Consider the following 17,069-nt stretch of genomic DNA (forward strand, 5'->3'; position numbering starts at 1 on the left):
AACAGAATAGTTATTTTTGTCACATATTCACTTACCTTAATCAGTTTCTTAGCTACAACTCTCTCTAATACTGTCATTTACATTTTTATGAAGTGTTTCCTTTTTAATATGATCATATTGTTTTAACTTGTTATTGAGATTGCCTTTAATTTCTCTATTAAATTGGTCAATAAATTTGAGAATATTGGTACCCTTGTTTGAGTCTTCTTTATGGACCATATTTTTAGTTGTAAAATTACTTCGCACTAAATGCAAAGAAAGAAAAACTATTATAAGGGGATACTATGAAAACTGCATGTCCACATATTGAATAACTTAGATAAGATGGACACATTTATTAAGCTGACTGAAGAAGAAATACACAATCTGAATACAAGTGAAAAGATTGAGGTAATAATAAGGAAAAAAAATACACACAAAGTAAAACATGGGCCTACATGGCTTAACTGCTGAATTTAACCAAACATTTAAAGAAGAATTAATGCTAATTCTTCATAAACTTTTCCAAAACATAGACAAGGAGGGGATTTTTCCATGCTCTTCTATGAGACAGTATGACTCTAAGCCAAAACTAAACATATCACAAGAAGAGCTACTAGAGAACAACACTTCTTATGAGTCTGGACATAAAAGTTCTCCACAAAATCACAGCAGACCAATCCCAGTAGCATTTAAAAAGAATTATACACCATGTCAAAAGTGAGATTTATCCCTAGAATGCAAGGATGATTCAACAGCCAAAACTCAAGTAATGTATTACCTCCTATCAATTGAAAACAAAAATCACAAGATCATCTCAATAGACGCAGATCAAGCATTTGACAAATTGAATAGTCTTTCATGATAAAAACACTCAAAAAAATTAAGAGTAAAAGTGAACTTCCCCAACCTAATAAAAGACATCTATGGAAAGCCCACAAACATTATCCTACTTAATGTTGAAAGAATGGATTCTTACCCTCTAAGATCAACAACAATATAAAGACGTCCACTCTTGCCACATCTATCCAATATTGTACTGTAAGACTTCAGTGCAATTAAGTAAGAAAAGCAAATAAAAACCATCCCTTTTGAAAAGAAGATAAAAAACTATACTAGTTAAGGATAACATGATTTCATACACTGAATATTCTAAGGAATTTATGAAAAATTTATTAGAACTGATAAACAAATCAGAAAGGTTGAAGGATAAAAGACCAATATTAAAAATCAATTGTACTTCTATACATTTGCAGTGAAAATACAAAAATGGACTTAAGAAAACAATTCCATTCACAATGGCATCAAAAAGAATAAAATATTAAAGAATAGTTTAACAAAAAAGTGCATAACATACTCTGAAAACTATAAAATATTGTTGAAGGAAATTAAAAATCTAACTAATTGGAAAAAGAGCTGATGTTTTTTCAGAAGACTTAACAATGTTAAGAGGGCAATTCTCCCCAAACTAATGGAGAGTCAATGCATCCCCATCAAAATTCTTCCTAAATTCTTTGTAGTAACTGATAAGCCAGTTCTAAAATTCACATGAGATTTCAAGGGACATAGATTATTCAAAACAGTATGAAAAAGAACAAAGTCCGAGGACTCACACTGCCCAATCTCAAAACTTACTACAAAGCAATGGTAATCAAACAGTATGGTACTGTCACAAAGATAAATATATAAATCAGCAGAATAGAATTGAGAATCCAGAAATAAATCCACACATCTATGGTCAACTAATTTTTGACAAGTGTACCCATTTTCAATGGGTAAAGAATATCCTTTTGAACACATGGTGCTGGGACAAATGGGTAGCCACATGGAAAAAGCATAAATTTGAAACTTTACCTCATACCATGTACAAAACCTAACTCAAAATGAATTAAAAACATAAATGCAAAAGCTAAGATGGTAAAACTCTTAGAAGAAAACATAGGGGTAACTCTTTATGATCTTGGATTTGGCAAAAGCGAACATGGACAATTTTAACTTCATCAAAATTTAAAATCTTTGTGCCTCAAAGGAAAACAAATAAAGTGAAAAAAGAACCCATAGAATGAGAAACTATTTGTAAATTATGTATCTGATAAGGGACTTGTAGTCAAAATATATAAAGAGCTGTTAGAGCTCAATAATAAATAGACAAATAACCCCATTTTAAAAAAATGGGCAAGGTAAGAGTTACTTCTGGGGGACCACTTTTGTTGCTCAGATGTGGCCTCACTCTCTCTAAGCCCAACTCTGCAAGTGAAATCATTGCCCTCTCTCCTTTGTGGGACATGACATCCAGGGATGAAAATCTCCCTGGTGTAGGCGATGACTCCCAGGAATGAGCCTAGCCGTGGCACCATGGGATCATCGTGACCAAAAAGAGGAAAAGAAGTGTAACTAATTAAGTATCAGTGGTGGAGAGAGTTTAAATAGTGTCAAGAAGCTACTCTGGAGGTCACTCTTATGCAAGCTTCAGTTACACATTGCTACCTATCATAACTTGCCAAACTCTGACCATAACCATTCTTGCCAATCCTAAAGAACACCTAGGGCAATATATAAGATTCTACAAAAGTTCCATGCACTAGGGTAACCTTCCAGAAACCTGCAACCCCCGATGGTCCCTGGATCAGATAAGTCCTGAAACTTTGAGGGTGCAGCCTCTCCAGAAGATCAGCTAGTTCCATCCCCCTACCCCATATTATTGACAACCCCTTTCAACATGAGAAAGTTAGAATGGCCAAGCTCAAATACCCGTAAAGAGTCGGGTAGAAAAATCAAAGGTGATGGTGGAGTTATGTAGAAAAGGTAAGATTTAACAAATGAATATGATTGCTGAATCATTAAATTGATATTTCTTTTAGTCTCCAGTAACTTAGAGCAGCTAGAAGTCAAAACCTAAAATGGTGGAATTGTAACCCATACCAAACTCAGAAATCTGTTCTACAACTAATTGTTGTGCTGTACTTTGAAACCTATTGCTTTTTGTATATACATCATTTTTCAAAAAAAAAGAAAAAGGTGGACGTGATGATAAAAAAAATATTTATTCCTTCTAGCTTCCCATATTCTGGAGCAGCTAGAAGGAAAAATCTGAGATGATAGTATGGCAACCCATAACAAACTCTGGAATCTGTCCTGTAGCTACTTGTTGAAGGGTGCTTTGAAAACTATTGTTTTTTTCTTTCTTTGCTTTGTATATTTGTTATATTATACAATAAAAAAGTTAAAATTTTAAAAAATGGGCAAAGGATCTGTACTGTCATTTCTCCAATGAAGATAAATAAGTGATCAATAAAAGATGTTCAACATCATTAATCAGCAGATAATTGCAAATCAAAACCACACTGAGATATTACTTTCTACCCGCTATGATAGCTTGAAACAGAAAGTCTGATAATAACAAGTATTGGTGAAGATGTGGAAAAACTAGAACTCCAATATACTGCTGGTGGGAATGTAAAATGTTACAGTTACTTTGGAAAACAGTTTTGCAGTTCTCCAAACAATTAAACATAGAGTCTCATGACCTAGCAATTCTACTCCTAAGAGAATGAAAGCATATGTCCATGCAGAAATTTGTATATGAATACTTACAGTAGCATTATTTATAATAGCCAAAAGGTGGGGACAACCCAAATATCCTTCAACTGACAAACAGTTAAATAAACCTTGTATAGTAATTAATGGAATACTGTTTGGCCATAAAAGGAATATAATACTGCACCATTCTACTTCTTTGCCTACCAGCCCCACTGGAAGACAGTGTGGTGGTTCCACAAGAGACTAGGTATAGGGTCACCATATGATCCTGCAATCCCATTATTGGACAAAGATTTGGAAGAACCAAAAGCAGTGACAGAAATAGCCATTTGCACACTGGTGTTTATTGTAGCATTATTAATAACTTGCAGTGGATGGAGATGGCCTAAGAGTACTTTGGCTGATGATCAGAGGGGCAAACTTGTACATACATATGATGGAATATTGAGCAGTTGTAGGAAGGAATGAAATCATGTGGCAAACAAAAGGACAATTAATATATGGCTTCACTGGTATGAACTATCTATAATGAGCAAACCCAGAATTGAATTCAAGTGCCTGGGTTGTAATGGGATGGAAAGTGGATAGAGATTAAGTGGTTAATGTTTAAGGAGTACAGAATGTTCAAGTAGGGTTCATTATATTCCTGGATTGTGGGCTCTTGCAGCAGTCACATCTGTTTTCTGATTTTCAACTGTTATTTCTAAATTTTGAGATGCTGTTTTCTTGGTATGTGACCTGGTGGTTCGCTGGAACATTGGGCATCTGTATGACACCTGAGAATACAAGCCTGAGTTCTGCAGCTCTGAAAGTCAGCATTGCTCCACACAGTAACTGTTGAAGTGTTTGAAGGATAGATCAGACTCCAATTTGAGATGAGAATGAAATGGCCTGGTTGGGACTAGGGTGAATCAGAATGCAGGCTAAAGAATTATATTGTCTGTATTTAAAAACTTCAATTTCTGTGTGAGGCTAAAGGAAGAGATATTTATTTGGTTCAAAATCTAAATTTTCTGTAGCACACTATCTAATTTAATTTGTCTGGTCAGTTTGTTTAAACAACCTAACTACATTAAACTTAGAATAGGGAATGAGATCTTATTATTCTGTATAGGTTAATGTAATACCCAGATACAGTTCAAAGTAGTGTGGGCAGAAAATTAAAAAGATTTTCTTTGCAAAATCCCCTTGAGGGATTGGGGAAAACTGAGGAACTATTAAACTTCCCCAGTTGGGAATTTCTGATGCTCTCTCAAGCATTAGGGACTCCCAATTTAATAAACTAAGCCCTTGATCTTGAGTCTTGCCCTAATGAAACATTTCTATAATAGTAAAGATAGGTCTGCTTGTAATTATGCCCAAGTGTCACCCCTAGAGAGCTTCTTTTGTTGCTCATGTGTGGTCTCTCTCTTTAAGCCAACTTTGAAGATAAACTCACTGCCCACCTACCTAAGTGGGATATGATTCCCAGGGGTATAAGCCTCCCTGGCAATATGGGACATAACTCCCAGGGATGACCCTGGCCATGGCACCAAGGGATGGAGAATGCCTTCTTGACAAAAAGGGAGAAAAGAAATGAACCAAAATAAGGTTGTAGTGGCTAAGGGATTTCAAATAGAGTCAAGAGATCATATGGGATATTACTCTTATGCAAACTTCAACCAGATATTGGAAACTAACACAGTATGCCAAGCCTCAATGGACAGTTTTCTGACAATCCTAGAGAGTGCTTTAGGCTCTATCTAAATCTCTTTCTTAATAACTTAATTTTTCCCTGAAGATTGAGAGGTAGATCAAATGAGAGGGAGGAGGTATAACTGAGCAATCAGGATGTAACAAATAACTGTGACTACTGACTCATTATACAGATATTTCTTTTTAGTGCTAGTGTTTTAGAATTGCCAGAAGGAAATACTTGAAGTTGTTGAATTGTAATCCATAGCACTGATCATTGATAATGATTTTAAAACTATATAGAAAAAAACCAGTTTGGGTGCCTGTTTTTTGTGGATCTCTTTCTGAGTGTTTTGTTCTCTTCCACTGAGAAATACATATATATATATATTTATGACAATACTACACCATCTTAGTTAACCTACCTCTATTGTAAATCTTAAACTTGGGTAGAGTCCAATACTAATGATCAATACGAGGGTAGAGAAAGGGATATGGGATGTTTGGGGTTTCTTTTTTCCCCTTATTTCTTTTTCTGGGCTAATGGAAATGTTCTAAAAATGATCATGGTGATGAATTCACAACTATGTGAAAATACAATGAACCATTGATTGTATACTTTGGAAAGACTGTATGGTATTAGGATGTATCAATAGAAATATATTTTTAAAAATTACTATGGTCCATGTATCTTTTTATTCTAACAAGATAATATCAAAAACTCAATAATATTCTATCTTTTTGGTTTATGTGCGCATGTAAATCAGATATAAGTGTTCGTTTAGGAAAAGATGTAGGCCCAGGTTTATATATATATGTATATTATATGTATATGTATATGTATATGTATATGTATATGTATATATATGTATATGCATATGCATATGTATATGTATATGTGTGTATATGGACACATTTAACTCCAGCATCTAAACTTTATTTAAAATGAGATTCTGAAATGTAAAAATAAAAAAATTTAAGAGGAACAAAATACTTATATATGCTAAAAAATGGATGAATCTTGTAAACATTATGCTAAGGAAAAGAAGGCAGTCACAAAAAGCCATATATCTTATGATTCCACTCCCATAAAAATGTCCAAAAAAGGGGAATCTATAAAGATACAAAGTAGATTAATTGTTGCTTAGGGTTGAGAAGGGATGGGGGTATGGGATATAGAGAGTATAGCTAAAAGGTATGAAGTGCCTTTTTTGAGTTGATGAAAATACTCTAAAATTGACTGTAATTATAGCTGCGTACATCTGCAAATATACTAAAACTTATTGTAGTATACACTTTAAGTAGGTGATGAGATTTGTTTTATGTGCCCCATAAAAGACTTGTTCAAATCTTAATCTGCATTTCTGTGGATGTGAACCAATTTGTAAATGGAACTTTTGAAGATATTATTAGTTAAGGTTTTGGACTCATTTGTGAGTATGGCCTTCAAAGATCCTAATTAGGTAAAACCAAATTGAATCAGCTAGGGCCATAGTCCATATAACTGGAATCCTTAAAGAAAAGGAATTCTGACAAAGTCATTTGGTACATCAGTAGAGCAAGTCTGGAAGAGAACGAGCCCAACATATTATGGAAGACTGCCAGAACCCTGCAAACTCTGGGAGAAAGAAAGCCTGGACAATACTTTAATGCTGAGATTCTAGTCTCCAAATCTGTGAGACAATAAATTCCTGTTGTTTAAGTCAAACATTTGTGATATCTGTCATAGAAACTCTAGCAAACTAAGACAACAGATGAATTGTATTGTATGTGAAGTATATATCAATAAAATTTTTTAAAACTACTTTCCCTAGAGATTCTGAGTTACCTAGATAAGCCTATCAAATTAAAAATAGGAATCCTAACAAAATATTCTTACGCCAACTTGTTGAAGAGTGCTTTGAGAACTATTGCTTTTTTCTTTCTTTGCTTTGTATACATGTTATATTATACAATAAAGAAGTTTAAAAATATATATATTCTTACCCCAACCAAGATAATCCAATTTTGAAAATTAAAACAGTATTTGAGAGGGAAGGTGGGGTAAGGGGGCAGCACAGAATGGTGGGGAATTTATTTTGTCCTCTAGAGAAGCTAGTAAACAGCTAGGAACTGTCTGGAACAACTTTTGGGGGGGGGTCACCCATGAACAGACACATGTCATACACCAGTCTGGAATGGGGAGAAGGGCTGAGATCACAGCGCAGTACTCCCCACTGGCAAGGCAGGCTGTTTTGAACTTACCTCCTCATGTGAAAAAGAAGAATTCTCTAATAGGAACAAGGGAAGTTAGCTCAACCAAGCTGCAATTGCAGAATTAATTAACAAATTCAGATGTTGAATACAAGCCCTGAGCACAGATAAACCTGAAGCAAGTACAAAAAGGAACCTAGAGGTATCTCCCTGTCAGAGAGGAGATAGGGCTGAAAAAAAAACTAGGCTTTTGGAGTTGGTTTACTTCAGAATACTGGAAAGGGCTATTTCCCAAGAAAAGTGCTAATAGAGCTGGGTACCAACTCTGGCTCTTGACTGGCAAACCTGGGGGGCTAGAGCCCAGCTCTGAAAAGGATTTTTTTTCCATTTCTTTTTCTTCTTTACTTTTTAGTAGCCATTAATTCAAGCTGCAGACTTCTCACATTTCAGCACTGCCACAGGCAAGGGCAGAGTTAAGGTATGTCTGAGAGAAAAAATAACTGGTCAAATGAAGGAGATAATTCCCTAAAAAGTATATCTTCCCCCAAGAAAAGGAGTAGGCAGAGCCTAGTACAAGTGGTGGCTCTCATTTACAGAACTCAGACCCAGAAACTGAAAACCAATAACAGTTTAGGGCCACCTTCTGCCTCAGCCTCTGTCTCAACCTCACCTGTGCCAGGCACAGGTTCTGCTGAGAATTAAAGGCATTGCATCACTTTAAGCTGGTGGGGAGCTGCAAGCTGACAAGTGCCACCTGCTGGGCAGGATAGAAAAAGTACATGATTAAGAGGTCTCACAGGAAAGACTGGCAGCCTGCTGGGTCTTGTTCTCAGGGGACCTTAATACTGATAGGACTCTTCCTGAGTCCTGAGCCTATTTTATCTGGGAAAATCTGATTGGGATTGACCCTGTGTAGCAGGATAAAAAACAAAACAGAAAAACAAGAGGTGAAAAATTCTGATCAGTGAAACAGAAGCTATACTAGAAATCCAGAATAAACTGAACACAATGTCAAAGAATAGATAGAGAACAAAACTGTCCAACAAGAAAACCCTTAGAAAAAAGAGAGAAAATGACCTCCAGAATAAATTAACCAAGGAAATCAGATGCCTAGATATCAGAAAAAAATCATGAGTCATGCTAGGATGAACAAAGATATGGCCTAGTTGAAAGAACAAATTAACACTTCAAATGAGGTATGGGGTTGAGAAAAATAATTAAAGATGTTCGAACAAACCTTCTAAATCAGATCAATGAGGTGAAGGAAAATATGGCAAAAGAGCTGAAGGATATAAAGAAGAATCTGTGGGACTATACAAAAGAACTTGAAAGCTTGAAAAAAAAAGATGGCAGAACTTATGGGAATGTCAGGCACAATGAAAGAAAAATAAAACACAATGGAGACCTACAACAACAGATTTGAAGAAGCAGGACAAAGGATTAGTGAACTAGAGGACAGAACATCTGAATTCCTACACACATAAGGATAGATAGGGAAAAGAATGGAAAAATATGTGCAGGATATCAGGGAATTGAATGACACCATGGAGCACATGAACATATGTGCTAAGGGTGTCCCAAAGGGAAAGAGCAGGGAAAGGGGGCAGAAAGAATAATGGAGGAAATAACCACTGAAAATTTCCCATCTCTTATGAAAGACATAAAATTATAGCATCAAGAATCACATCATACCCCAAACAGAATAAATCAGAATAGACCTACAAGTGTGACAATTTTTGGTCCCCAATTTCACTCCATTTGGACACAGAAAATAAGACTATCAAATTGAAAGTAGGAGCTCTATCAAAAGATTCTTATCCCAAATCTATTTGGGGTCAGATAACACACTTACTAATTAGATTATCAAATCTCAAAGACAAAGTGAGAATTCTGAAAGCAGCAAAAGAAAAACAATCCATTGAATACAAGGGAAGTTCAATAAAATTATGTGCAGGTTTCTCAGCAGAAACCATGGAGCTGAGAAGGCAGTGGGATGACATATTTAAGATACTGAAAGAGAAAACCTACTAACCAACAATTCTATATGGCAAAACTGGCATTCAAAACTGAGGGAAAGGGTGATGGTGGGGCAGTGGAAGAATTCTCACTGCCATGTTGGAGACCTGGGTTTGGCTCCCAATGCCTGCTTATGCAAAAAAAAAAAAAAAAAGCAAAAAATAAACTGAGGGAGAGTTTAAAATATTTTCAGACAAACAGACACTGAGAGAGTTTATGACAAGAGACCTGCTCAACAAGAAATACTAAAGGGAGTGCCAAAGGAATATAGGAAAAGACAGAAGAGAAAGATTTAAGAAAAATGTAAAAATGAAAATTATGAGGAAGGATAAAAAAGAGAAAAAAAATCAGATATGAAATATAAAATCTTAAAGACAAAATGATAGAGAAACTAGGGTCTTTATAGTAATAACATTAAAATATAATGGGTTAAACTCTCCAATCAAAAAACATAGAATGGCAGAATGGATTTAGAAAACAAGACCCATCTATATGCTGTCTACAAGAGGCTGATTTTAGAATGAAAGACAAAAATAAATTGAAAGTGAAAGGTTGGGAAAAGATTTCATGAAAACAACAAGCAAAAAGGAGCAGGGGCCACTATACTAATCTCAGACAAAGTAGACTTCAGTTCTAGAACAATTAAAAGAGACAATGAAGGACACTATATATTAATAAGAGGGACAATTAATCAAGAAGACATAACAATTATAAATATTTATGAACCAAGCCAATGTGGCCCAAAATACATGAGGCAAAAACTGACAACACTGAAGGAGAAGTAGACACATCTACAATAATAGTTTCAAACTTCAATACATCACTCTTATCAATGGATAGAACATCAAGGCAGAGGATCAATAAGGAAAGAGAGACTTTGAATAGTATGATAAATGAACTAGACTTACAGGTATTTATTGATCTTTACACCACACAACAAAAGGATATGCATTTTTCTCATATGCTCATGGATCATGCTCAAGGATAGACCACATGCTGGGTCACAAAGACTCAATAAATTTTACAAGATCAAAATGATACAAAACAATTTCTGGGATCATAATGGAATGAAGTTGGAAATCAAAGACAGAAGACTGAAAAATTCTCATATATACGGAAGTTAAACAACACAGTCTTAAACAACCAGTGGGTCATGGAAGAAATTACTAGAAAAATCAGTAAATATCTAGAGGCAAATGAAAATGAGAATACAACATATCAAAACTTATAGGATGCAGTAAAGGCAGTGCTAATAAGAAAATTTATAGCCCTAAATGCATATATTTAAAAAAAGAGGAAAGAGCAAAAATCAAGGATTTAACTGGTCACCTGGAGGAACTAGAGAAAGAACAGCAAACTAACCTCAAAGTAAACAGAAGGAAAGAAATAACAAATACTAGACCAGAAATAAATGAAATTGAGAGCATGAAAAAGATGGAGATAATCAACAAAATCAGAAATTGGTTCTTTGAGAAAAATCAATAAAATCGATGGACCATTAGCTAGGCTAACAAAAACAGAGAGAGAATGCAAATAAATAAAATCAGAAAAGGCAGGGTGGGACATAACTACTGACCCTGAAAAAATAAAAGAGATAATGAGAGGATAGTATCAGTAACTACATGCTAAAAAGCTCACAACTTAGATGAAATGGATAGCTTCCAAGTAAAGCAGGAAAACCAGCACAGACTCAAGAAATAGAAACCTTAATAATCCTATCAAAGGTAAAGACATTGAATAAGACATCAAAAAATTCCCCCAAAAAGAAAAGTCCAGGACCATATGTCTTCACATGTGAATCCTACCAAGCATTCAAGAAAGAATTAGTACCAGTCATGCTCAAACTCCTCAAAAAAATTGAAGAGGAGGGAAATCTGCCTAGCTCATTCTATGAAGCCAACATCACCCTAATACCAAAGCCAGAGAAAGGTCTACAAGAAAAGAAAATTACAAACCAATGTCTTTATTGAATATAGATTCTTAAAAATCCTCAACAAAATACTTGAAAATCTAATCCAACTGCAAATTAGAAGAATTATATACCATGACCAAGTGGGTTTTATTCCAGGTATGCAAGGATGGTTCAACATAAGAAAATCAATTGAGGCCAATACACCACATCAATAAATCAAGGAGAAAAAAAAAAAACATGATCATCTTGATTGAAGCATCTGGCCAAATTCAATATCCGTTCTTGATGAAAGTATTTCAAAGGATAGTAATAGAAAGAATAAATGAAAAACACGCAGTTAACATCACACTCAATGGGGAAAGATTGAAAGCTTTCCCTCTAAGATCAGTACAAGACAAGGGCGCCCACTGTCACCATTGTTATTCAACATTGTGCTGCAAGTTCTAACTAGAGCAATTAGGCAAGAAAAAGAAATAAAAGACATCCACATTGGAAAGCGTTAAGTAAAACTCTCACTGTTTGCAGATGACATGATCCTATATGTAGAAAATTCCCAAAAATCTATAGTAAGGCAATGAGAACTAATAAATGAGTACAGCAAAGTGGCAAGACACAACATTCAAAAACCAATAGTTTTGGAGCTTCATGAAAGGAAGCCAGGAGAGAAAGCTAGCAGATGACACTGTGTTCACCACATGCATTTCCAGACCCTGATCCTGTTCACCATGTGCCTTCTCAGTTGAGAGAGAAACCCTGAACTTCATTGGCCTTCTTGAACCAAGGTATCTTTTCCTGGATGCCTTAGATTGGACATTTCTATAGACTTGTTTTAATTGGGACATTTTCTCAGCCTTGGAACTGTAAACTAGCAACTTATTAAATTCCCCTTTTGAAAAGCCATTCCATTTCTGGTATATTGCATTTTGGCAGCTAGCAAGCTAGAACAGATTTTGGTACCAGAGAGTGGGGTGCTGCTATGGTTCGCAAATGCCAAACATGTTGGAATGGCTTTTTTAGTGGATAAGGGGAAGATACTGGAAGAGTTGTGAGAAGCTTGATAGAGAAGGCCTAGAATGCTTTGAAGAGACTGTTGATAAAAATGTGGACTCTAAAGACACTTCTGATAAGAGCCTAGAAAGAAATGAGACACATGTTATTGTAAACTGGAAGGAAGGCAATTCTTGTTTAAAAATAGCAGAGAATCTGGCAAAATTGACTAGCAACTTTGACTGGAAGGCAGATTTTAAAAGCCATGAACTTGGATATTTAGCAGAAGAGATTTCCACATTAAATGCAGAAAGTGTAGCCTGGTTTTTCCTTGCAGCTTATAGTGAAATGTGACAAGAAAGAGATAAGCTGCGCACTGAACTCTTGGATACAAAGAAACCAGAAATAGAAGTTCTGGAAAATTCTGGGCCTCCAGAAAGGGAGATGCCAGAGAAAAGTGCCCCATGTGAGGATTTAACCAAATGTGGAACCAGCCAGCCATTTCAGAGAAAGCCAGGCTCAGACATGGAGTTATCCAGGAAGGATTTGTGGGAACTCCTTATGTCTGATAGGCATGATCCAAGGCTACTGCATAGAAAGCCAACAAAAGTGTTTCAGGATCTGTATAAAGAGAACCACTGCCCATCAGGTCTGAGAGCGGCAGAGAAGGGACACCTTGGAGGAAAAATAACTTCAGAGGCAAAACTATGGAGGCTGGGGTCTGGAGTCAAGAAGACTCAGACCAGGAGAGTAGACCCACCCAAGTATGTGGAGAGTGTGAATTTGCCCCAAAGGCAGAGGAGAGGCCTTCCACCTTGTTGCAGTGGAAGTCACGCTGCCTCAGACTTTGGAGAGGGTGAAGTACGTTCCTGGGGATTTGCAGAGAGCCTGGCTGCCACCACATGGTGAGGTCGAGCATGTGCCCCAGTGATGGCAGAGAGCCCAAGTTATGGCCCCAATGCTTAGAGAGGGTGGAGCTGAGAAAAAGGTGGTCTCCCCAATGTCCCCCAAGGTTGTGTTCAGTGAGAGGCAGGCCTCTGCGTAGGCCCTAGGAGAGGGTGGGACCCCCACTTTCTAAAGCCCCAAAGATAAATGACTCTCAGACTTTCAAATCTAATGGACTTTGCCCTGTGGGTTGTTGAAACTGTATAGGTGCAGTGACCCCTGTTTTCCTTCCTCCCTGTGGAAATGGGTATATGTATCCCATGACTGTTCCTCCTTTGTATGTTGGCAGTAACTAATTTGTTCTGAGTTTCACAGGTCCAGAGCCAGAGGATAATTTTGCCTTAGAACAGACCATGCCCATAACTAACTTTGATAGGAGTTTGTACTGTTTCTAAATTTGTATTTCATTTGCATTGCTACTGAAATTGTTTAAGTATTTCTGGTATTGTGATGGAATTAATGTATTTTGTATATGGGAAAAACATGTCTTCTTTAGGGTCCAGAGGATGGAATATGCTTGTTTGAAAGGATGTATGACCCTACAAAAGCCATGTTTTAATCCTAATCTGATTTTGTAAAGGCAATTGTTTCTTCTAATCCCTTTTCAGTGCTGTATATTTGAAACTGTAATTAGATCATCTTCTTGGAGATGGGACTCAATCAAGAGTGGTTGTTAAACTGGATTAGGTGGAGATGTGTCTCCACCCATTTGGGTGGGCCTTGATTAGTTTACTGGTATCCTATAAAAGAGGAAATATTTTGGAGAATGCGAGAGATTCTGAGAGGACAGAATGACATAGCCATGAGAATCAGAGAGCCTACCAGCCAGCGACCTTTGGAAATGAAGAAAGAAAACGCCTCCTAGGGAGCTTCATGAAAGGAAAACAGGAGAGAAAGCTAGCAGATGATGACGTGTTCACCACATGCCTTTCCAGATGAGAGAGAAAACCTGACCTTGTTTGCCATGTGCCTTCTCACTTGAGAGAGAAACTCTGAACTTCACTGGCCTTCTTTAACCAAGGTATTTTTCCTGGATGCCTTCAATTGGACATTTCTATAGACTTGTTTTAATTGGGACACTTTCTCAGCCTTAGAACTGTAAACTAGCAATTATTAAATTCCCCTTTCTAAAAGCCATTCCATTTCTGGTATATTGCATTCTGGCAGCTAGTAAACTAGAACAGTTCCTGTCATAAATTAAAGGGAAATTTAAATAATGTTCGGAGCCTTGATGCCCTGCAGATGAATGAGGAGGATGTACTCAAATTCCTTGAGGCATGAACCCATTTAGGTGGCACCAACCTTGATTTCCAAATAGAACAGTACATCTAGTAAAAGTAAAAGTGATGGTGTCTACATCATAAACCTGAAGAGGACTGGGAGAAGCTTCTGCTGGTAGCACATGTCATTGTTGCCATTGAAAACCCCGCTGATGTCAGTGCCATATCCTCCAGCAGACTATGCTAAAATTTGCTGCTGCCACTGGAGCAACTCCTAGTGCTGGGTGCTTCACTCCTGGAACTTTCACCAACCAGATTCAGGCAGCCTTTCGGGAGCCATGTCTTCTGGTGGTGAGTGATACCAGGGCTGACAACCAGCCTCTCACAGAGGCATCCTGTGTTAACCTGCCCACCATGGCTCTGCGTAACACAGATTCTCCCCTGTGCTATGTGGACACTGTAATCCCATGTAGCAACAAGGAAGCTCACTCGGTGGGTCTGGATGTGGTGGATGCTGGCCTGGGAAGTTCTGTGCATGCATGGCACCATCTCCTATGAGCACCCATGGGAAGTCATGTCTGATCTCTACTTCAACAGAGATCCTGAAAAGATTGAAAAGGAAGAGCAGTCTGCTGCTGAAAAAGCTGTGATCAAGGAGAAATTTGGGGGCTTAATGGACTGTTTCAGATCTTCACTTTATTTCTACTCAACCTGAGGTTGCAGACTGGTCTGAAGGCATGCAGGTCCCCTCTGTGCCTATTCAGCAGCTCCCTACAGAAGACTGGAGTGCTCAGCCTGCAAGTGAAGACTGCTCTGCAGCTCCCACTGCTTAGGCCACTGAGTGGGTAGGAACAATCACTGAGTGGTCATATGCTGTTCCTCCATAGGTTCTTAAATGAAAGTGGAAATAAGATTGCTGGAAAATAAACAAGTTTCTATTTTAAAAAATATGAAAAGATGCTCAACTTCACCAAATATTAGGGAACATGCAAATCAAAACCACATAAGAAATCATCTTATGTGTACTAGAATGACCATTATCAAAAAAAAACAGAAAACTACAAGTGTTGGAGAGGATGTGGATAAAAAGGAACATTTATTCGCTGATGGTTGGGAATGAAGAATAGTGCAACCACATTGGAAGGCAGTTTGGCAGTTTCTCAGGAAGCTAAGTATAGAATTAATGTACGATCCAGCAATCCCATTACTTGGTAGATACTTGGAGGAACTGAAGGCAAAGACATGACAGATATTTGTATACTGATGTTTATAGAAGCATTAGTCACAATTTTGAAGAGATGGAAACAACCCAAATGTCCATCAATTGACTGGTGGATAAACAAACTTGGGTATAGACATAAAATGAAATATTATGTGCTGTGACACAGAATAAAGTCATGAAGCATGCAACAACGTGGATGAAGCTTGAGGACATTATGTTGAATGAAATTAGCCAAAAACAAAATAACAAATACTATGTGGTCCCACTAATATGAACTAAGCATAATGAGCAAAACTGTGAATTAAAGTTAAGAACACAGTTTATGAGAAGACAGAAAGAGGTTAGAGATTGGTATCAGATTTGATACTGAAGGAATATAGTATGTTCAACATGATTGATTATAAAGATCCAGAAATGGATAGCACAATACTATCTGATGGTAGCACAATATTGTAATTATAGTGAACAAAGCTTAGTGTGCGTAAGGTTGAAAGTGGAAGGCTAGGGTCATGTATGGCACCAGAAGGAAAGACAGAAGATAAAGAATGGGGCTATATAACGTAGCAATACCTAGGGTGGACATGATGTTAGTTAATGTACAAATACAAAAAAGTTTGTACAGGAGGAAGAACAAATGAATGTCACCATTGCAAGGTGTTGAAAAATGGGATGGTATATGGAAAAAATCATTATCAACACAAGCTAAGGTCTATAGGTAACAGTAACATTGTAATATTCTTTCATTAATTGTAACAAATGCAATATACCAAAGCTGAATGTCAATAAAAAGGGAATATAAGGGAGAGTTATGGGATTCTTGTTTTTGTTGTTGATGTTTCCCCTTTAAGCCAAAAATGAAATGACAAATATTATAGGACCTCACTAATAGGAACTAACTATAATGAGCAAACCTGAGAAGTGAATTCGAGATCACAGGTTATCAGGGAATAGAACATGGGCAGAGTTTGGGCAATTGACAAAGAATGTTCAACAAGGCTTATTGTAAAGCTACCTAGAATGTAAACACTTACAGCAGTCATATCTGTTCCTGACTTGTAACAGTTATTTCTAAATTCTGAGATTCTGAACTATTTGTGTATAAGCTGGTTGTTCCCTGGAACTTTGGGTATCTCTTTGACACCTGAGACTCAAAGTTAGTGCTCTGCAGCTCTGAAAGTCAGCATTACTCCATATAATAACTCTTAAAGAACCTGAAAAGGAGATCAGATTTCAACTAGAGATATGAATGAAATAGACTTGGTTAGGACTAAGGTAAATTAGAATATAGGGTAATGGATGATATAGACTGAGGTTTAGAACTTCAAGTTCTGTGTGTGACCAAAGGAAGAGATGTTTATCTGGTACAAAATTTATATTATCT

At 36.8% G+C, this 17,069-nt stretch overlaps 1 long non-coding RNA gene and 1 pseudogene across 1 annotated transcript in view; one reads left to right on the top strand and one right to left on the bottom strand.

Annotated features, from left to right (window-relative positions):
- LOC143646205 (uncharacterized) overlaps positions 1–17,069 on the bottom strand; it is a 167,621-nt gene that overhangs the window by 126,080 nt on the left and 24,472 nt on the right. The window lies entirely within an intron of this gene.
- LOC143646367 (small ribosomal subunit protein uS2 pseudogene) lies at positions 325–15,299 on the top strand (annotated as a pseudogene).

This window comes from Tamandua tetradactyla, chromosome 9 (genome assembly GCF_023851605.1).
Source record: "Tamandua tetradactyla isolate mTamTet1 chromosome 9, mTamTet1.pri, whole genome shotgun sequence".
NCBI classification, from domain to species: domain Eukaryota; kingdom Metazoa; phylum Chordata; class Mammalia; order Pilosa; family Myrmecophagidae; genus Tamandua; species Tamandua tetradactyla.